The following is a 22,672-nucleotide window of genomic DNA, read 5'->3' as shown; positions in this document are numbered from 1 at the left end:
ATCCAGCGGGAAGTGGGGCTTTGTCATCATGAGTTCCTGCCTTCATGCCAGAACTGTTTTTTTCCTGTAGTAAGGCTATATTTAAAGGTGACTGGAGTTTTGTGGGTTGGAACATAATCTGCATTTGCTTTGGTCAACCCCCACTCCAATCATATTCCCCTGATATTTCTCTGTTAGAACAGTGCTATCTTTTTCCACTGGGGCTTTGTAAAGCCGTTTTTCTTTTTACACGTGTGCAGGCCATTTTTGCTTTTAATGTTTAAATCTTGTCTTGCAGGTCACAGGATTCTTTGATTCCTCCTTCTTGAGTGAATTTACATTTGCTGTTGGTCGATTGGCACTGATGGGTAGGCCTCCTTTCACATGGTTCTTTAATTTGACATAAACACAAAGAAAAAGCCAAGCCGTTTTTCGTTTGCAGTGTTTAAAGGGCTGCTGTTCATATGAAAGGGAAAGCAAAAGCCGTTTTTGGTTGTAGTATTGCAATTCTTGACCCTCATCTGATATACAAGTAAAGCAAGGTTGTTTTTTGTTGCAGCGTATAACTTCTTATCATTCGGATGAAAAAAAAGTCAAGCAAGGCCGTTTTTTGTTTGCAGTGTATAACTTCTTGTCATTCATGTGAAATAACAGCAAAACAGGGCTGTTGTTGGTTGCAATGTAGAAATTTGTGTCATTCAGATGAAATAAAAGCAAAACAAGGCCGTTTTGGTGGCAGTGCTTAAATGCTGCTGTGCAGGAGAGGGAGGCTTCTGTCTAGGGCCTTTAAAGGCACCCCACAGATGGCCAAAAAACTCAACCCGAACTTGGCCTTGCAAACGGTCAAAGCTTGGTTCCCCCCTTAGACCCACAAAGGTAATTGGTAAACTTGGCTAATAGAGGCATCTGGGCAGTGGCCTAATGAAACAGAGGCTGACTTCAGAATGGACAGGATGGCTGAGCAGTATGTATGTGGGTACCATTCATGTCCCCTCAGTGACAAGTCTCTGAAAACTTGTGCTCAAGAGTTAATCTCGGTGGAAGCTCCTTTTCGGGTGTGGGAAAACTTGTGGTTGATTTCATGGGCCCTATATATATTCTGAGTAAGGAGAGAGTAGGTTTTCCATTGTACTTGTAGAATATGCATCCAAGTGACATTCAAGTGGTTGGAGATTGATTTTGCTAATACCATTTCCACTGCTAGGTGCAGTGATCTTATGTATTGGACGCATAATGGCTGAGGGGGTCTAGTGATTTGATGAGCGACGTCTATGATGCCATGGAAGCCTGCATGTGTGTACCTGTGATGTCAGTGTGGAACCCTGGGAATGTGTGCGCGGGGAGATTCCAAGAATGACAGTTGGGGAAGGAGTACTGGACTGGCAGGGTGAGGGTGGCCAGTGCTCTGTAGTCTGTTAAATGTCATCTGGAAAAGTTGTGTGACTTACTTTATGCATCAGGAGTAAAAGTAATAAACCTCCCTTTACATCTAAGCTGGTCCTGTGTCCTCTATGCTACGAACCCGCAGCATCTTGGCAATGAGGTGGTTTTCAGTGATGGTGCTGCAGTGGGGGGGAGCAGTTAAAGAGACAGCCACTGCCTTCCAAAGGTCCACCCACACTCATCAAGGAAGCAGTGGCTACATCAACTGGCAGAAGGCACAAACAGTCCACAGCAAGGAAGAGGTTGTGGCTGGTGGAGAAAGTGGGGCGCCTTATTGCTTTATGCAGCAGAGTAACGTCCCATGAAAGGAGAGGACTGGTGCCTGTTGTGAGAAGTGGGGCGCTCAAGGGAGAGGATGGAGGATGGCAGTGCAGAAAGTGCCTTATTGCTTTATGCAGCGGAGTAACGACTCAGAAAAGTAGACGACTGGTGCCTGCTGTGAGAGGCTGTTTCTGGGTATGGAGATGGGGCCCTGTGTGATACAGCAGAGGTCCAGGAGAGTCTGGTCACACGTGGTTTTAGATACTGCACCATTTGCGGAACAAGGCACTACGCTGGAAGGTATCCAAATGCAGAAGTGGTCCAGGAGAGACCCATGATGTGCAGATCAAGGAATGGTGCATGTGTGGGCCAAGGAGCAGCGTCAGAAGGTATCCTGGTTCAGGAGCCAGCGGGGTCCCTGCAGCAGTGCCATCTCCAGGGATCACATTTAGGGTGGCACAGACAGGGCCACAGGCAAAATTAGGGAGAGTACTTAAACATTTATGATGTAAATGATTTTCCCAAATTAACATGGGCAAAGTAGCCCAAAGGGATCCTGTGGAGGTAAACACGCTGTATTTTTGCAGCACAATGTTTGGGTAAAGGTTTATAAAAAGACAGTAACAAACATTTATGTAGGACACATTCAATATTCTAATACTGCAGACGCCAGGGTGTCAACTGTAAGAGTAATGCCAATTATGTATCACAGGTCAGTACAAATGACACCAGTTTTAATATTGTGCCATGATATCATGCATTGCACAGGACTGGGTAGGGCGTGCCAGAGTATAACAGAATTAGTTGCACAATGTTATCAAAATGCCAGGCTACTTCAATGTATACCTTAATGTTGCTCAAACGCTGCAGGGTGCTGTCAATTCAGGGTGATCTGTGTTGCTATATTACAGGGATTTGCTGATAAAAATGTCAACCTACCTGGGGTAATGTAAGAGCTAGGCTGTTATGCAAGTCTATGGCACTTAAGGGATTAACAACATTATGGTTCTCTTAAAAACTGCAATTGTCAGCACAATGTGCTAGCCTGACAGTTAAGCATAGCCCTGCCAGTTTCCCCCAACTCTACACAGTCACAGTCACCATAATGCTAGTTCCAACAGTGCAATGCCATCCTTGCCCAACCTTGCCCCAGTATGACACGTTCCATGTAAGCTCAGCCTCAAATCCACCAATAATTCCATCATATGCCTGGTCAGCCACCATGTGTTATGTAATATTTAGCCTTGCAGGGGCTACAATAATATGCCAGGTGCAGCTTCAAATGGGCCAATAACGCTGTTTGAAGGTTGGTAATCACCATTTGTAGGGTAGAACCCCACAAGTCCAAACTCAAATGTCTCAACACCGCCAAGACCCAGAGTGTAAGCACCCTGCCTGGCATCCTGCCCTTCACCACCGAGATTGCAAACCCCAAATCCACCATCCTGCCACCCAGAACACAAGTACTAGCCATCCTGCCCCCATCACTCAGAGCACAAGCCCCATACCTTGCATCCCGCTTCCACCACCAAGTTTGCGATCCCCATTACTGGCATCCTGCAACCCACCGCCCAGAGCATAATTTCCATAGATGGAATCCCGTCCTCCACCACCCAGAGATCAAGCCTGATACCTAGCAATCTGCACCCACCACCCAGAACACAAGTCAGCTACCTGCCATCCTGCCCCCCACCACCCAGAGCACAAGCCCTATACCTGCCATCCTGCACCCACCACCAATATTGCAAGCACATACCTGTCATCCAGCCCCTCCACCACCCAGAACACAAGTCCCATTCCTGAATTCTGTCCCTCCACTACCCAGTGCACAAGCCCTATATCTGGCATCCTGCACTGATTCAACCACTAAGAATGCAAGCCCCGTTCCTGGCAACCTTTCCCTCGCCACCTATAGCACAAACTCAGTACCTGTCACGCCCACCACCCAGAAAACAAGCTCTATACCTGGCATCCTGCCCTCGCCACCGTGATTGTAAGCCCCATACCTGGCATCATTCCCCTCCACCACCCAGAGCACAAGTTCCATACTTGGAATCCTGTCCCACCACCACCGCAGGCACAACCCACATACCTGGCATCCAGCCTCCTCCCCACCCAGAACACAAGTTTAATTACTGGAATTCTGCTCCCACTGAGAGCACAAGCCTCATCCCTGGCATCCTTCCCCCCACACCCAGAACACAAGCCCTATTCCTGGCATCCTGCCTCCATCACCACCATTGCAAGCCCCATACATGGCATCCTTTCCCCCACCACCCAGAGCACAATCCCCATTCCTGTTTCCTGCCCCTCCACCACCCAGAGCACAACCCACATATCTGGCATTCAGCCAAACCCACCTTATTGAACATTAGTCCCATTCCTGGAATGCTGCCCCCACCACCTAGAGCACAAGTCCCATACCTGGCATCCTGGCACCCCCACCACCCAGAGCATGCGCCCTATACCTGGCATAATGCCCCACCCTCACCACCAAAATTGCAAGCCCCATGCCTGGCATCCTGTCCCCTTCCACCCAGCACAAGTCCCATACATAGCATCCTGCCTCCCTACCCCCCAGAACACTAGCCCCATATCTAGCATCCTGCCTCCCCAGAACCCAAGTTCCATACCTGGAATTCCTCGCCCAGTACCCAGAGCACAAACCCCATACCTGGCATCCTGCCTCCCAACCACCTACAGCACAAGTCGCATACCTGGCACCTTGAACATTCACCACCATAGCACAAGCCCCAAACCTGGCATTCTGCCCCCCCAACAGCCACATCAGGAGCCCCATACCTGTCTCCTATTGCGGCTGAGACGTCAGCCTGCAAGAGCCTTCCTCTTCTGTTCTATGCTCGCTGGTGCCATAGTGAGGCAGCAAGCATAGCAACCTGAGTCCACATCTGCCTCATGGGGACAAGAGGGGGGCAAAATGGGTGAGCACAACATTTTGCAGAGGAGGCAGGTTCCCTTCCTGACCCCACCCTAGAGACGCCACTGCCCTGCAGTTCGAGCAGCGGTGCTGGAATCAAACAACAATGGGGCCAAGGAGGCTAGGTGCATGGGGGAGCCAAGATGATGCAGGGAGCTCTTCCACCATTAGAAGCTCTGCTACAATGATGACATGGTCAAAAGGTAGAGCGCGCACGTCATCATTCATGACGCGCTGGTTTAAGAGGAGTGCCAAGGTTCATCATGGGCATGACGCTCAGTAGCGTGATACCTGCAGTAGCTGCAGAGGAGGAAGAAGGTGGCAATGTGAAGCACATCTCTGCTCAATTTGCCTGCACAAAAATGTGTCTCGAGTTGGTGCATGGGCCATTGGAGGTGGCAGAGCATGCAATCAGCAGGAAGAGATATAGTGGGCAAAAGGCAGAGAAGGTGACTGTCAGAAGACAGAGAGTGGCTGAGGAATGCAGGAAATGTAATGGCAGCTTGGTCAGAGTATTCATATGTTTGCCTTGCGAATGATTTTTCCAACAACTGTGGGAACTGGACCCCGAGATGTGAGCCCTTTACCAAGAAATCAGGAACCTCTGCATTGTGGAGGAGGAGTAATTGAGTCCTTGTGGGGTGAGGCCGGTTTCTTTAATTACGTTTTGTTTTTGTTATATGTGGTGGATTCAACTAGTTATGGGTCAATGTGCCTTTTAGGGTTTGCATATGGGTACATGTTTAGCTCTCGGAGACCTGTTATTTATACTGTTTTGTTGTGTTAATGTTGTTGAGTCTGTGGGATAGTAGTTTTTTACTTTGGATCTGGTAATTGGGGGTTCAGGGTGGTCCATATTCTTAGGAAATAGCATATATGATTCAGAGAGGCCTGCATTAGACAGGATGTGGATTTCTGGATTTGGACATGGGGTACCAGGTTGCCTTAATACGAATGTATAATTTATGTGGGGGTATTTGGAATCTATATTGGGGTGGTGGTTGCGGGGTGAATTTATAATTCATGGAAATTTGGAGCTAAAGGTCCGGGGAATTTACACAGGAACATTGGGCATTTTATCACAATGGAACTGTCACTATTTAGGGGATCTTCTACAATGTTGCTTTATTGTCAAAATTGTGAGTAAAATATTTGATGTATTCTTGACATGTATCCCTGTCTGTTCTGTCCATTCATGTGGCCTGGCTTGGGTGAATGCTGGAGGAATTGTCTTACTGGCTAGAGTGCCAAGAAGCTTATAGTGTTGTAACCAGAATGGCCGGTCGGGTTCTGGGAGGAGTATTTCCCAGCATTTAGTTTCTTTGGGTGTGGCTGTATACCACACCTATCACAGACAGCGGTTAATGTCTGGCTTAGTTGGTTAGGTCAGGTGTGAGTCCGACTTCATGCCAGGTGTGCAACGAGCAGCTTATGGATGTATGTTCATCCATGGGGATATTTACGATGGGGTTAGTTCTGGGCGCAACTTTCTTTGCATGGTTTCGCATGGATGCAAGGGCATGCTTATAACTGCATGCTACATTAATTATTCTAATGTCTTAAGAGAGTGTGGTGAAGTGGTTTGCGAGTTACTACACTATGCTGGTGTCCTCTACATGTACATGTTCTGGGTGTGTGCCAGGGCTTAACTGGTGTGCAACATTCATCCCGGAATGCCTCATTTTTTGTTCGTGGTGTAATCCTCTAATGCAACTCATTTGGTGGCCTCTTGTAGGTTGATACGTGGGGATATTTTTGTTGTGTCTAGTAGTTGATCGCGTTAGTGATTTGTGGGTTCATACGCTGATCATGTGATCATGTTTGTAGTTGTGTACGCTGAACCATGTCTTCCGTGGTGGTGTGGTTTAGAGATACCCTTTTGTATTGTTTGGTATAATGGAGGGAGAGGTGTTGTGGTCTTAAGTATTGGGGGCAAAGCAGAGGGAGAGGTCTAGTGATTTGATGATCTAAGTCTGTGATGTCAGTGTGGAACCTTGGGTGTGTTTGGGAGGGGAGATTCCAAGAGTGACAGTTGGGGAGTGAGTACTGGACTGGCAGGGGGTGGGTGGTCAGTTTGTTGTAGTCTGTTGCACGTCATCTGGAATAGTTGAGTGACTTACCTTATACAGTAATACACTTAACTGCATACCACGTTGGTCCTGTGTCTTCCATGCTACGGACCCCCAACACTAGGCCAACACTAGGCCATTCAATATTTGGAGAAAGCGTTTTCGAGGGATGGGCATTCAAATATAATGGTGTCAGTTAATGTCTAGGAAGATTCTAGTCTAATTGAAGGATTGTACAAACTTTGTACAATCCGATGGGAGAAGGGAATTGCAAACTTTGTACAATCCGATGGGAAACAGGTTGGTGGAACGTATCAACTGCATGGTCAAGGTCCGGACTGGGTGAAGAGACTGGAGGACATAATGGTGGATACAGGGACACAGCCCATGTGGCAACAAGGGTAGCTCCTTTTGTCAGAATGAGCGAAAGGGCATTCCATTCTGAGATGTATCCCCATTGACTGGCTGAGGTGGCCCAGAGCGTAGATGATATCTCTCTGTTTCGAGAACAGGTAAAACATCAGGAGCATAAGTACAAGATGGCACATGACACCACACCATCCAGAATGTTTGTGGGATGTTGTGGTGCAAGTGTGCAAGTGTGGAGGACGTGGTTATGTTATATTATTGATACTTGTAAAGCGCACATTTGCCCAAGGGCATCATGGCGCTAGCAGCATGGAGACAGCAATTTTATAAGAAAGGCTTAAAGCGATAGAGTTTTCAATGAACGGCGGAATGTGAGAAGCACAGAGAAGATGAGGAAGGGCGTTCAAGGCCCTATCCGCAGCCACTGAGAAGGCACAGCCACCCATACGGGATAGTCTAACACGAGGGACAGGAACCCAAAGGGCTGACTGAGATCGAAGACAGTGAGAAGGAACATACTGTGGAAACTTAGCCTGTAGATATTCTGCCCCAGTCTGTAGAAGGCACAATGAACAATGCACATGGATTTGAAGAGAATCTGTTTCTCAATAGGCAACTAGTGGAGCTGTCTGAGCAGAGGGCACATGTGGGCTCCGAATGGAGGATGGCGGATGGACCTGGCAGCAGCATTCTGAAGTAGCTGAAGACGGTTGATGAGAAAACGTGGCTGAGTAAGTCAAAGGGAATTGCAGTAGTCCACTGTGCTCAGAACAAGCACGGGCACTGTCAGACGTGGTCAGAGTATGGAAGGCATTTAGGATGCCCAAAGGACGTTCAGAGTTTTTCAGCCCCATAAGCATTACTGTAGAAGAAAAAGAGACATAGTGTGACAGGAGATGGGGCAAGAGCTGTGTTGTTGTCCTAAGAGTCTCAGGTGCTGCCGGAGAAGCCTGGGGAGGAAAAGCAGACATGTGTGTGGGGGTGGGAGCATTGCCTGAATGAATCCAGGAGGAACAAGGCCTATTGGCTGGAGATGACAGGTGGAACATGTGTGAGGGTGCACATGAGCATCAGGAAAGTGAGCACCAAGAGAGAGTGGGTGCGTAAGAGCATCAAGATATTGCTTCTCCTGTGTTCACGGAGGAAGGGGAGTCATCAAGGTCACTGAGTCAGGGTGAGTCTTCACATGTAGCAACCTCTGGATTGGCTCCTGTCCATTTTAACAGTAGTCCAACCAGTGTTGCTGATTATGTTTTGTACTAAGGACACAATATGAAGACAATTATCATTCCTGGTTCTTTTGTTAACACGTTGCTGGGTTTTCTCTTCTTTCTTTTGTCTTGGCCTTCTTGTGAATAGGTTTTGCTTGTTTAAGAGGTTATGCTTTGTTTCAAGGTTGTGTTTTGCTTTTGTTAAGAGGGATATCATGTTGTAGCCTGTCTGCCTCGTGCTGGGCATTATGTTATTTTTGGAATGTATTCTGCATTTGTGTCAGTGAGATCCTGATCAGCACGAACTTATGATATTGTGCAGGGGTGCCCGATGCTGCAGCTTAAATATATGTTGTGGGAGTATGACCTAGTCTTTCAAAATCACAACTTTTAAATGTATCTCTTTCTACTAATGATCTGGTAAAATGATAACATGAAATGCTGCAGAATGCCCTAGATGAGACCACCGCTAAGGAACTTAGAAAGGTTAGGCAAAAACCAGTTAATGCATGGTACACTTTTGGCTTAACAAACACCTCATTCACAAACAGGAAAAGATTCGGCACTTCTCCAGATCTAAAGTTGAATTGTCTATGCAAAATTATGTGCTTAGAGAGGAAGAGTTTTATTAAGGAAGAGAAGAGTCTTTTATTCCAATACTATTATTTCAACTAATTTGAATTCAAACATTCTCTTCAGTACCATTCGGAACTGCACCAACCCCGTGAAATCAGCCCTCCTAGATCAAGCTGTGGAATTATGTGAAATACCATCCTTTTTTGCTGATAAAGGGGAACTCATTTGTACTGAATTTAGGGATCACCCACTAAATGACTATAATCACGTAGATAGGATATCACAAAATGTAACTGGGACAATTTATATCTTCCTACATTGGATTCATTTCAGAATGTAGTTAATACGCTGAAGCCAAATTCTATGCTAATGAATTATTGCCTGCAAAAAGTGTAAAACAACTATTTAAAAAAGTATTAGAAACGCCAAATCAGTTTACTCTCTTCCTTAAAGACTGTCATTATTATCCCATCACTGAAAAGGAGCAATCTTGAGCCGGAGGATACAAAATACTATCGGCCTGTTGCAAACCTACCCTTTTTAGGGAAAATGTTGGTAAGGTTTGTAGCATTGCAATTGAATGATTAGATTCACAAAGCAAATGTATTCAAAGTAATTCAATCTGGCTTCAGAGCTAATCACAGTACTGAACCAGCAACTATTCAAGTGTTGGACAACATCCTCCGCATTACTGGAGGCAGTGTCTGCCTCTTGATGCTATCAAATCTTTCAGCAGCATTTGATACTGTGGACCATTATATGCTTCTTAACATCTTAGTACATCACATAGGAGTGGGAGGAATGGGTTAGGGGTTGCCGAGGATCACACAGTCAGTCAGGAAAAATACTCAGCAATGGAGTTCACAGGTGCATGTCAAAACCCATCTTTATTCAAAGAACGAATCCAAAACCAGGACAGAACACAAGCATTTCCTCTCATATTGCCTGTCTTTCTAACAATTGCAAGCAGGTTTTGTTACAGCATTACGTCAGAAATGATGTCACATTACACTTATCATTTTACAAAACCTACAGGGAAATGAGGTTGGGTAGTGGCTCAAACTATGTATATGTTATGTTATGTTAAAGGTGCTTATACCATGCACGTTCGTCACCTGCATGGCTTCTTGGCGCTCCTGATACATAGGGGTTAGTAACTCAATTGGTGTATACCTATCTGATGGCTCCACCTGGACCCATCCTACTACAACCACTTTTTCTATCTCTTCATTATTAGGACAGCTGATTGGTCAAAACTATCTGGCATAGGCAGTGTGGCAAGGGAACATTTCATTGGTTGGCATTCGATCTACCAACCTTGGGCACCTTGATGAGACATTCATATATGAGCTAGACATAGGGGGGGAAGAGAACTCTATAGTCTGCCATATTTTCAATCAAACAATATCCTAATCATCCTGAGGGGATGAGGTCTCCATTTCCTTTGAACTTAACCTTGTGTGCCTTCTGGCGTCTGTGTGCATGCTGAGGGTTTTGTGGGCATGTCCTATCTGTGTTTGACTCATAATGAACGGCTTTGTTTAAGAGTACCTTGTTTAAGAGTGGATTTCCTGCTATTTATTAAGAGTTTAGCTAATTCTAATTTATTACCCGAGGGTAGCACTATTCAACCGGGGGAAAACCACTGACCCGCACTGCTTGAGATGTAAAAGGGAGGAAGGCTCCTATTATCACATACTGTGGGAATGTGCCGTCATCCAACAATACTGGCAGCAGTGCTGCAGCGAACTGTCAAGGGTAATGGGCAAAAGAATTCACATGAGCCCCAAACAACTACTGCTGGGAATAGAAGAGGATATCGAGCTAACACGTTATGAAAAAGCGTTTTTATCTACCACCTCTGCAATACTCAAAAGAAATATAGCGCAACTCTGGGGTTCTGCAACAGCACCGACTTATGAGCAATGGATCACAGATGTGGACATTTGTATTGCAATGGAAAAAAGAGTATATACAGCCTGGGGATGTCCTGAAAGCTCAGAAAATATGGCAAAAATGGGAAGATGCACACTGAACAGTAACCTGTATGGACAGACTGTGCTAAAACCCAAGGACTCGTAAGGGAACCAGTTTGCGTAATATTAATGTGGTAAAATGTCCAGTTATGCTAAGCTCCTCTGTATGTGAAGCAAGGTGTGGAACTACGAATGGGCGGGAAAGGGAAGTATTGGTCACCCCGCTGGTCGGGGCTGTATGTTTTCTTTGTGTTAACAAAAAAGAATAATTGTTATATTAAAAAAAAGAGTTTAGCTAATTCTAATGTGCATGTTGTGTTCTTTGTGGCCACTCATGGCACTAGTCAATACTTTCTATTAGGTCTGTTGGCTTACTGCTCTCATGCACCTGGACACCAATGGGTTGTTTGTGCGCTTATCAAAATTGATTAACTGGGGAGTCTACCGTTGCTCGTCCTGGGAACCGTTATCTCGTGCCTGTGTTCGCTTCATCCACTTCTCCCTTCCTAGTTTCTGACATTGGCTCTAATCGTAAGCTACTGCTTTGGCTCCACATGAGTTTCTCGAATACACACGTTTTTGTAAAATTCATCGCCTTGACTTCTGAGGCCTTGCTAATCCGGGAACTTGCTGCAGCCTCTGCGTTTAGGTAAATAGCTACACTTTGGTTCATTCTTCATCATGTTGTGCCTTGCATCTCGTACATGTTGTTTTCAGGGGCTTCATATATATGTGTATATGTTCTTCATGTCTATGTGCAAATATCCTTCATGTCGGCAAGCTTATGTCCTTCAGGTCTATATGCAAGTATTCTTCATGTCTATGTGCTCTTCATGCTTCATGTCTATATGTACTTAGGTCTACTATGTGTGCTTTCTGTGTATGTATAGTCATCTTGTTATTCTCAATCTCTATATAGATATATGTATAGTAACAACTTCCTGTCATCCTACTTGTAACATCATCTATTCTATTAATAACAACTTCATGCTCTTAGTTGGTTTCGTCTTCCACCACAAGACTCTTTGGGTGTCAGGGTTGTTTCAGGTGGCATTGTTTCTTACCTGGGCGGTACTTGCGAGGGCCAGGGATTGGGATTGGTACTTGCATATTCATCTGAGTAAGGGCATCAGGTATTAACTGTGTATTAATCTGCCCCATTACAGGACTGTTTTACAGTGGTTCCAATACTTCTTGGCTAATTGACATACTATTGTCAAGATGGGAACCAATGATTCCTCCTCTCTTCCTATGCGATGCAGTGTCCCCCCAGGGCTCAATCCTGTCTCCCAATATTTCCAATCTTCATGGAACCGCTTGGAGGTCTTGTACTGAAGCATGGCATTTCCGTCCATAAGTATGTGGATGACACACAATTGTATATTCAAGTATCATCGGAAGATGATATCATCAGATTACATCATTGTCTGCTTGATGTTGAAGCCTGGATGAAATTAGTACGTTTGAATTGTAATAATTCTAAAACCGAATATATGTAGTTTGGCACAAAATAAATTCTGGATACTGTCTGTCGTTGCTTTCAATTCCTATTACCATACAATTTTCAATTAAACTCAAAGTCGACTGTAAAATCTTCAGGATTCCTTCTGGATCCTCAGCTTTCCCTAAAATGACATATAAACAAGAAAACACAAACAGCACATTACCAACAATCAGTACTTCAAAAAATTAAGCCCCCTTTACCATCAAGGTGTTTACACACACTTGTTCAATCTCTGGTTCTCTCACACTTGCATGGAGGGAATGCCTTGCTCATGGGAGCACAGGCTTCCGCTTTAAAGTGACTGGGCCTCATTACATGGTAGGCAGAGAACCATGGCGCTATTAGCGCCATGGTTCATGCCGGTAATATACCGGCACCACCTTGGTGGAAAGGGGAATTACCGCCCCATTCCAAGGTTGGCGGGGCGGTAATTCCCCCTTCCACCATTGCCCTTCCCCATTCCCATTTTTGCCCCATAGGGCTCTATGCGAATCGGGAAGGCGCTAATTACGGTACCGCAAATTGCGGTACCGTAATTAGCTCTACTGGTCCCTTTGCGGGTTGGTTTTTAACGCCTGCAAAAAGCAGGCGTTAAATTCCCCAACCCGCAAAGGGACCTCGTAGTAAGGCAGTAAGGATTTACCGTAGTAAAATACCGGTACCAGTAAACCTTTACCTCCTACTTTAAAGTGACTGGAAATACCTTGTCATAGGACAGCCACATTTCTGGAGCCAGAAAGTCTGATTCAGTCATGTCAATTTTAAGGTCCGTAAAATGGTGTCACTTACAGGCTCAGATTCTTTTAAAATTAGGTTACCCAACTTTTAAAGCTCTGCGTTTGGGCCACCTTATTGCAAGGGTGTAGAAGTAGGACTCGGACACAATGGGCTCATTTTGATTTTCATAAACGTTTGTTTAAAAGGAAATCAGGAACACCCTACCTGTCCCTATATGTATGAGGAGATTCCCAGCCTCAAACAAAACTAAGGAAACTGTCAGGATATCGTTCTCTAAATTAAATAGTCCACTGTCGCAAGTCAAAAGCCTATTTCTATCGATCACACTATTGACTAAACTATATAGGACAGAAGATCTTTTGACTCAGAAGAATAGAGTGTTGATCCAATCAAAGTAGGGGAAGACTTGTTCTGGAAGAATGTCCTCCTTCTTCGGGTCATGCTCCCCTTTTCAAGACAGCTCCTGACAACAAAAGTTCTAAACTCAAGGTTCTTAAATGTAATACAAAGATCCATAGTGTTCTTAAATATTTCTCTGCAACACAAGCTTCGCAACAACCAGGGGCAATGATTCCCTTGCCCTGATTACTTCCCTTGGCAATTCTCTGGAAAACAACAACAGGGACAATGCTTCCCTTTCCCTGGTTCCTTCTCTTTCTGTTTGGGTCAACCTGGTTCACTTCCTTGCCAAGTATGATTATGATCCTTAGGAAAGGTCTCTTGTAGCTCCCAGACCCCTGCTTCTCCCTCTTCCTGCTTGGCCCAACTTAGTTCAAATCCCTGCCAAGTATGGATCTTAGTAAATTGCTCTGTGGTTTCCCTTCTTCTCATGGGAGTGGGTCGTAGACCATTCTTCTATATGTATGGCGTGAGAAACCAAAGGGTGTCTCACTCACTAGTCTCTGGGGATCTCTCACTCAGGTGGCCAGGGCACAACCATCACCTTTGTATCCAGACCCTGGGGGTGGACCAGTGCGGGAGGATCACCTGGGGATCTTTGGGGATTGGGGGTAAGACAACCCATGGGGAGATGTGGTATCCCCCCTTTCGCGTGCCTATACCCTATCCTATTTTATAGGATTTTCCAATGTCCCAACTCCCCCCCACCATTTTCCACACAAACACTGAGCCGAGGGAGAGGGTGAATGAGAGCAAAAAGGCTAACACTTACATATCTCATTGGTCATGTCCCGTTAATAAGGTCAGGCAAAGTTGACCTTAATCACAGACATCTGATAATTTGTCCTTGTCTAGTGCTGCTTGTTTTTCACATGCAATGCTAAAATCAATCGATTTTAGTCCTTGTCTAGTGCTGCTTGTTTTTCACCTGCCCTGCTAAAATTTGAATTTAGCCTTGTCTAGTGCTGCATGTATTTCACATGCCCTGCTAAAATTCGAATTTAGTTGTGCCTTGTGGCTGCTTGTGTTCTCACCAGCGGGCACACTTCCTTCTGTCGACTCCTCCTCTCTGGTCCCCCCCTTTGCCCCTACCTCCAAGTGCATCAGTGCTTCAGTCTGGCAAGTGTCTCCCACCTCCACTTCTGCCAACCATGTTGTTATCTATCTCTCCTATCCTTTCCAACTGCTTCACTATCTCCTATCCTTCTCCAATCACTAAATCTGACCGTAAGAAACTTAAGAAGGACATACTGGGCTCCAATCCAGGCCTTCCTATTGCAGATACCTATGTCATGGCTTCTGCCAGAGAGACCATCACTGATATCCTCTTCTTCGTTAACTCACCTGATCTATGGACTCGCTACAAATCGTCTGATTTCTCTCTGATATCGCCTCTTCTCCCATTAGTTGTGGCACTCGCTGGGAGGTTCTCCTTGACCTCTTCACCCCTCGAGAGTCATCATTAATGTGTATCTCAATGGCACAATCATGGTGCAGGGTCCTCAATCCAACCTTCTTCTCTTCGACAGGCTCCTCCCTCACCTCTCTAACCTCCCCTCTCCCTCTGGTCAGACTCCCTTGCCTTCTGTGCCTTCCTCCTCCTCTGCACAGCCTCCCTTGCCACTTGTGCCTTTCTTCTCCTCTGCAAAGGTTCCCTTGGCTCCTTTGCCATCCTCCACTATCCCCCTGGCCCTCTTGCCACCCTCTGGGGGAACCACTATCCCCTGTGCCCCACCGTGGAGGACCTTCAAAGATGGCAAGCTGCTCCACATTGCCACGCTCAACACCTGCTCTGCCGTCAAACACTTGTCTGACATCAGCAACCTCCTCAAACTGATGGATCTTGATGTGCTCATCATCTCAGAGACCTGGTTCAAGGATAGCTCTGTCACGAGCTTTGACACACTCCTACCTGATTGCTACACAATCCTCTCCGCGCCCAGGCCTATCAAGGCAGGTAGGGGAGTGGCACTTATCTTCCCAGAATGGATACCAGTGTCCATCATCCATACTGAGGCCTACTCCTCCTTCGAGTGCCTAGTCTGCAGACTCTCACTATCCCCAAAATACTCTCTCATGAAGGCCACATTCTATTGGCCACCAGGTCAGTCCACTCTCTTCCTCTCTGAATGGGCTGACCTGGCCTCCTCTCTATTCTCCTCCTCCTCTCAACTCCTCCTGTTGGGTGATCTTAAAATCCACGTTGACTCTCCTGACTCCTCAGGTCCTTTCTGCAACCTCTGTGACTCTCTTGCACTTTCTATCCTTCCCTCTGGCCCACACACACCACGGGCCTGACCTTGGATGATCTCATCTCTACTGACATCCCTATCTCTATCCCTCTCACTATCTCCCTTTCCTGGACTGACCACTCCCTTCTCTCAACACTCCTGAAGCTCTCCTCTCCTCTTGCAGCAATACATACGGCACACCCACTTGGCTTCAAAGTCACTAGACACATGAAAAGTGACAATGGCTGCTATTGTCTCCTTCTACTCTCCTCTGCCCATTCCTATGGCTGACTCCCACCCTGACACAGCCCTCTCTAACGTCAATCTCTCTATCACCAACACTCTTGACATTCTTGCCCCTGTCATGAGGGTCTGACTGAAGCCTTCCAGAAAGTGCAACTCTTGGTGCGACTCTGACCTGACTGCCCTTAAACGAAAGTGTAGGGCAGCTGAGCAAAAATAGAATGTGTGAGACGAACCATCTAACAAATTGGCCTGCCGCCTCCTTCAAAGGCATTATCAAATTCGCATCTGCACCAAGTAAAGAGACTTTATTGAAGCCCACATCTCTGCAGCCACAAACAACACAGCCAAACATTTCTGCAAAAAACTGGCCAATCCGGCAGCAGCCTCTTCTTCTGTCACACCCACCCAAGACCTTAGCTTGGTTCTGTCTGCACACTTCACCACAAAAACCTAACACATCCTTTCCACTCTCTCTTCCACACCACAACATACACCAACACCAGAGCCTCCCTTGCCCCCCTCCTCTTACCCTCTCTTCTCTTTCGCCCGTCACACTAGATGAGGTCACCAAACAAGTCCGATCTATGAAGGTTTCATTGAAACAGGTGGACCCCTGCCCTCCAAAACCATCACAGACAATACCGACTCCCTCGCTCCAGCCTTGGCTGATCTCTGCAACCTCTCCTTTTCCTCTGGAGCAATCCCAACTGCCCTGGAGCACTCCCTTGTTCACCCTCTGTTCAAAAAACCCTCTGCTGCCCCCCATTCCGGCAAACTACTGCCCTATCTCCATCACTCCTTTCTTGGGCAAACTCCTGGAGAAACTGGCCATCTCTCAGCTGACCCTCCACACCAAATCTATTGGTTCCTTCTAGACCATCAATCTGGCATTAGAGCATCCAGAGGCACGGAAACTGCTCACCTGAACACCCATGAAGACCTGCTCTCAAATCCTGACACTAACACCCCCTCTGTCCTCATTCTCCTTGACCTCTCCTCTGCCTTCAACACGATTAACCACAATATCCTGATCGCACATCTCTGTGACACCCTGGGAATCACAGGTCAGGTTCTGGCATGATTAACCTCCTTCCTCTCCGAATGCCCATCCCAGGTGCAACTCGGAGCCTTTCACTCGACTATCACTCTCTCAACCTGTGGTGTTCCCCAGGGCTATAACCTATCCCCCTGGTTCTTCAACCTCTATATCACTGCCCTAGCACATCTGATCACTACTTTCACCTCTAACTTCCAGTGCTATGCGGATGACACTCAACTATCTTTCAGGCTACCCTCAGCTGCCTCCTCTTCCTCACTCATACCTGATTGTCTGTATGCTATTCAGTCTTGGTGTGCTGCAAACGACCTCTGCCTCAATGCCACTAAGACTGAGATCATTCACATTGGAACCCCTGCTCCTGCTTTCCCACTTTCACTCTGGCCGGCCTCCCTTGGCCCTACACCCGTACCCACCTGTGAAGCAATAAACATTGGTGTCATCTTCGACTCCACTCTCTCCTTCTCCTCTCACATTTCAGACATCTAAAAAGTCTAACTATCACTACACCTCATCATAGGTACTCTGCCTTTTTTCACTTTTCCCCAGAGGCTCAATGTTTCCAGAGCTCTGGTTCTCTCCAGGCTGGACTATTGCAACAGCCTCTTCCTGAACCTCCCTTCTTCTGCTCTGTGCCCTTTGCAACTCATCCAGGACAGAACCGCAAGACTTTTCCTTGGCCTCAAGCCCAGGGACCGCATCTCTCCGGCACTGAAATCCCTTCAATGGCTTCTTGTGGTGGCAAGGATCAAATTCAAGACCCTTTGCATTGTTTGCAAGGCTTTTGTCACGACCCGTGACCCAAAAACCCACTGGCATGGTCACATGCCAGGTAGGATTAAGACTCAGGCTTCATTTAAGGCCCGAAGGGCCTTGTACTATCCTCATGGACTCTCCTGGAGTCAGTCCAGGCGCCTTTGGCGCCAGGCTAATGTTCAGATTAGGACACAGTCTTGAAGGGATTACTTTTCATTGGAGGGCTTCAGCCAACATGGAGGCACCCATACAGCCTAGTTCCTAGAACCAGACTGTGCGGTGCAGTGTTTTGGGTGTGGTAGCCCAGACTACTTTACCTGGACTACTTTACTAGAGGGCTATATAAACCACACCCAAGTTACAGAATGTGCTTCGCATTATTCTGCAGCCAGCAGTGTGATGCTCATCGCGTCCAGAGACCAGAATACGGCGATCCTTGAACAGCAGACCTGCAGAGAAGACAAAAGAACATCATTAGCAGTCTCTGGTTACCTGCAGCTTCCAATCCGTCGAGTATCCGTCTTCCTGCAGCTCGCAGTCTTTTATCCAATCGGCAGAATCACCGGGACATCGCGCACGCCCCAGAACAAAGCACCTGGAGTGAGAGAGAAAGAAGGACAACTTTAAAACAGGTTACTCACAGCATTTACGGCAGTAATCACGAGAACCTCACCTGGCTGGGCATTTCTTGGCCGGCTCCGCTCCGGAAATCTTCACACGCCCAGAAAGACCATATCGACCTGAAAAGGAATAAATAACACAGGTTAGCAAAAGAAGACATTACCGCGCCGCACTTCGCACTTAACTTCGAAGGAACCTGGAAAGATCTATTATGGATAGCCGAATATGCGTACAACAATTCATTGCATTCCAGTACTGGTCAAACACCTTTCTACACCCTCTATGGCAGAAATCCACGTACTTCCGAACTAGACAGCCCACCCAGTCTCGAAATTCTGGTAGTAAAGACTCTTCTTGCAAACATCACTCAGGCCTTTAAAAAGGCAACAGAACAGTTAATTCAAGCCAAAAACAAGCAAAAAAGGTTTGCTGACCAACATCGGAAAAAGGCCACTGACTATCAGGTCGGAGACAAGGTTTGGCTAGCTACAAAATATATACCTCTAAACGGAACCCAGACTTCTCGTCCTCGCTATTTGGGACCTTATTTTGTTCAAGCTATCATAAATCCAGCAGCTGTTAAACTAGCATTACCAGCCAACATGCAAATTCCCCCAGTATTCCACGTTTCACTTCTAAAACTAGCACAACCCGGTACACGAGTTAAGCCACCACCTGAACCCATTATGGTCGATGGAGAACCCGAATTCGAAGTGAAAGAAATCCTGGATACAAAATATACCAGATCCAAACTATACTATCTAGTTGATTGGAAGGGTTACGGCCCTCAGGACAGATCTTGGGAACCTAGTGAGAAGATTTATGCACCGCGTTTGATTAGACTATTTCATCAAAACTTTCCAGCCAAACCAGGACCAGGCAGGAGAATCACCTTAGGAGGGGTTTTGGGGGGGATTGCTGTCACGACCCGTGACCCAAAACCTCACTGGCATGGTCACATGCCAGGTAGGGTTAAGACTCAGGGTTCATTTAAGGCCCCAAGGACTCTCATGGACTCTCCTGGAGTCCGTCCTGGCGCCTTTGCCGCCAGGCTCATGTTCAGATTGGGACACAGGGCCTCATTACACGGTAGGCGGTAAACCATGGCACTATTAGTGCCATGGTTCATGCCGGTAATTTACCGGTACCGCCTTGGTGGAAAGGGGAATTACCGCCCTATTCCAAGGTTGGCGGGGCGGTAATTCCCCCTTCCACCATTGCCCTTCCCCATTCCCATTTTTGCCCCATAGGGCTCTATGGGAATGGGGAAGGCGCTAATTACGGTACCGTAATTAGCTCCACTGGTCCCTTTGCGGGTTGGTTTTTAATGCCTGCAAAAAGCAGGCGTTAAATTCCCCAACCCGCAAGGGGACCTCGTAGTAAGGCGGTAAGGATTTACCGGTACCAGTAAAATACCGGTACCGGTAAACCCTTACCGCCTACCGTGTAATGATGCCCACAGTCTTGAAGGGACTACTTTTTGCAGCCAACATGGAGGCACCCACACAGCCTAGTTCCTAGAACCTGTGTGTGCGGGGCAGTGTTTTGGGTGTGGTAGCCCGGACTACTTTACCTGGACTACTTTACTAAAGGGCTACATAAACTACACCCAAGTTACAGAACGTGCTTCACGTTATTCTGCAGCCAGCAGTGTGACGCTCATCGTGACGCTCATCGTGTCCAGAGATCAGAATCCGGCGATCCTTGAACAGCGGACCCGCAGAGGAGACAAAAGAACATCATTAGCAGTCTCTGCTGACCTGCAGCTTCCAATACGTCGAGTATCCGTCTTCCTGCAGCTCGCGGTCTTTCATGCAGTCGGCAGCATCACCGGGACATCACGCACACACCAGAATGAAGCACATCGAGGGAGAGAGAAAGAAGGACAACGTTAAAACAGGTTACTCACGGCATTTACGGCAGTAATCACAACAACCTCACCTGGCTGGGCATTTCTTGGCCGGATCCGCCTTCCGGAAATCTTCACACGCCCAGAAAGACCATCACGACCTGAAAAGGAATAAAGAACACAGGTTAGCAAAAGAAGACATTACTGCACCGCACTTCGCGCTTAACCTACCATCCATCACACGCTCCTGCGTCCATCATCCGGGTAGGAGCCCGATCCAAGCTGTGCATCCACCGAACCTCTGTGCACCTAAAGGGGAATAAATAAGAAAAGCCATCAGATCGAATCCAGGGAGCGGGGGAAGAAAACGAAATCTGTTCCTAAATCCAGTCCTCCTGTGTTTTCAGGCCCGACCTCCATAGAAGGCACCAAACCGAATCGGGAAGGGTCCAGAGTGAATCCGGCAACCAGGGCATAAGTGCGTCCCCGTGGATACCAGGTGAGCGTAACAGCTTTCTGGGGCCTGGGACCAACCTACCTGCAACGCTGTCTACCTAAATACTGCCCCTCACGTACCGTCCACTCATCTACCTCCAACCTTCTGCGAGGTTCTCCAAGCAGAGATTTGGAGGGTGAGCCTTATCCTCAGCAGGTGCCTCCCTCTGGAATAACCTCCCTGCCACCCTCTGTCTTGAACCAGATCTCCTTAAATTCCAGAAACTCCTCAAGGCTTTCCTCTTCTCCTCTTCCTTCTCTCTCCCTCTACCCTTCTAACTTAGTTCTCCTCTTTTTCCCTCTCTCCCTCCTCCTCTGTACAGAATGCTAACTGACTGACGGGTGTACATCAGTGTCTCACTGGTCCCCGGTACCACCGTCAGTCCTCCCTTGCACTTGCCTTAGGGCCCTATACCCTACCCCACTTAATGCACTTGAGAAATTAACCCAAGAGAGTGGCCCTCTCTGCATATACCCCAGACTGTACCGACTGGGTGCACTTGATCCTCCCCCTCCCTTTGACCCTCTGTGCACTTGCTCGATCCGTACACACTGCACAGAAGATCATATGTCTGTTCTCCCTTGTCTTCACCCCTTAATTGCACTGTCTAAATCTGCAGAATCGCCGTCAGGCATATTTGCTGTCCCCCAATCTTTAATATACTTTTTGCGCACTTACTCTGCCTGTGCAGACCATTATTGTCTCAGAATTTCAAGCGCTCTGAGGGACTGTTTGTTTTCCCCCATGCTCCCACCCTCCTTGAGCACTTTGAAACACTGGTCTGTGTATAGGTGCTATACAAAGAAACAATACCATATCATACCATTAGCTCCCCCCACAAGGATAAAAGGCAGAATGTAGAGAAACACTCTGAGCAAGGTGAGACACGAGAAAGAGCAGATCTTCCGGGGTGAAGGTAAACCCACTGCAACAGGATGACCGATCGAGCGACCAGAGTGAAGGGTAGGAAGACCCTGAAGATCCCTGAAGGAGGTTGTTGCCTCCGGTAAACCATGAAGGATACACAGATAAAGCTAAATCTCAGACAAGAAGAAATCCGCTTTGTGTTGATGCCAGCGACCCTCCCGGGTGAACGCCAGTGATATAAACCTTGACTTGTGAATCAAAGCCGCAGAGACAAGAAAGGAATGCACACAGCTGGTGAGTACGCAAAAAACATGAAAGGCCGGTTTGTGTCAAGGAAAGATTGAAGGTGAAACAGATTGCACGCATGCTGATGAGACGTGAAAGAAAGCAAACCAGTAGTGAACCTTTAAGTTACTGATAACTGTGAAGTCAGTAATGCAGAGCAGCTTAGTGGTCCCGCAAAAGGAAACAGCCCACTCAAAAGTATCCATGAAACATTTGATGTCTTGTTATAAAGTGATAAAGTGAATGAACTCTGAAATGCGCAATGGTCAAGATTAACCCTGACGAATGGGGAAGTTAAAAAGGTGATTGCTTTAAGAGGAACATTTCTTTGAGATTGTGTGAATGTGGTTTGGAACAACCAATACCAAGAGACACTGGGACAAATAATATAAGAGAGAGCTGAAGTGAAAGTTGAAGCGGTCCTGCAGAGGTTTATGGTAAAAGCCTCGCACATTCGAAAGTCTTCGATATCTGAGCCCCACTGAGGGAGACGGTCACAGGAAACAAGTTAGGGGAAGAGAACCTCTAACGATAGTGGATAAAACTTGGGGAAGGGAACCCATGCAAGTGCTGTGATTAGCAGGTCCGATCCCGGCTGAGGGAGACCTATGCTGAATCAGGTACTTTGTGGTTGAAAGATCCGAGCCTGACTGAGGGAGGCCTGCGTGATCTTTTGTTCAAATGTGAAAGAACTTTTTGAAAGCTGGAATAAGTGACTTTAACGTGGAAGGCCAAGCAGGCCTAGACCCACGTTTTGAACTGCCTTTTTTTGACAACCTGAGCCAGAGTGTGTCATCTTGT

General features: G+C 46.9%; 1 protein-coding gene across 2 annotated transcripts in view; it reads left to right on the top strand.

Annotated features, from left to right (window-relative positions):
- TEKT3 (tektin 3) overlaps positions 1-22,672 on the top strand; it is a 102,295-nt gene that overhangs the window by 6,659 nt on the left and 72,964 nt on the right. Inside the window, exon 1 of one of the 2 annotated variants that reach the window (XM_069654553.1) lies at positions 283-347. The exons of the other annotated variant lie outside the window; for it this stretch is intronic. The gene's annotated coding sequence lies outside the window, so the exon portion shown is untranslated. Of the gene's footprint in view, positions 1-282; positions 348-22,672 lie in introns of those variants that run through there. 2 annotated transcript variants of the gene reach the window in all.

This window comes from Ambystoma mexicanum, chromosome 3q (genome assembly GCF_040938575.1).
Source record: "Ambystoma mexicanum isolate Mex_15411 chromosome 3q, UKY_AmexF1_1, whole genome shotgun sequence".
In the NCBI taxonomy this organism is placed as follows: Eukaryota; Metazoa; Chordata; class Amphibia; order Caudata; family Ambystomatidae; genus Ambystoma; species Ambystoma mexicanum.
The sequence above is the reverse complement of the archived record's forward strand: the minus strand, read 5'-3'. Positions and strand labels throughout refer to the sequence as shown.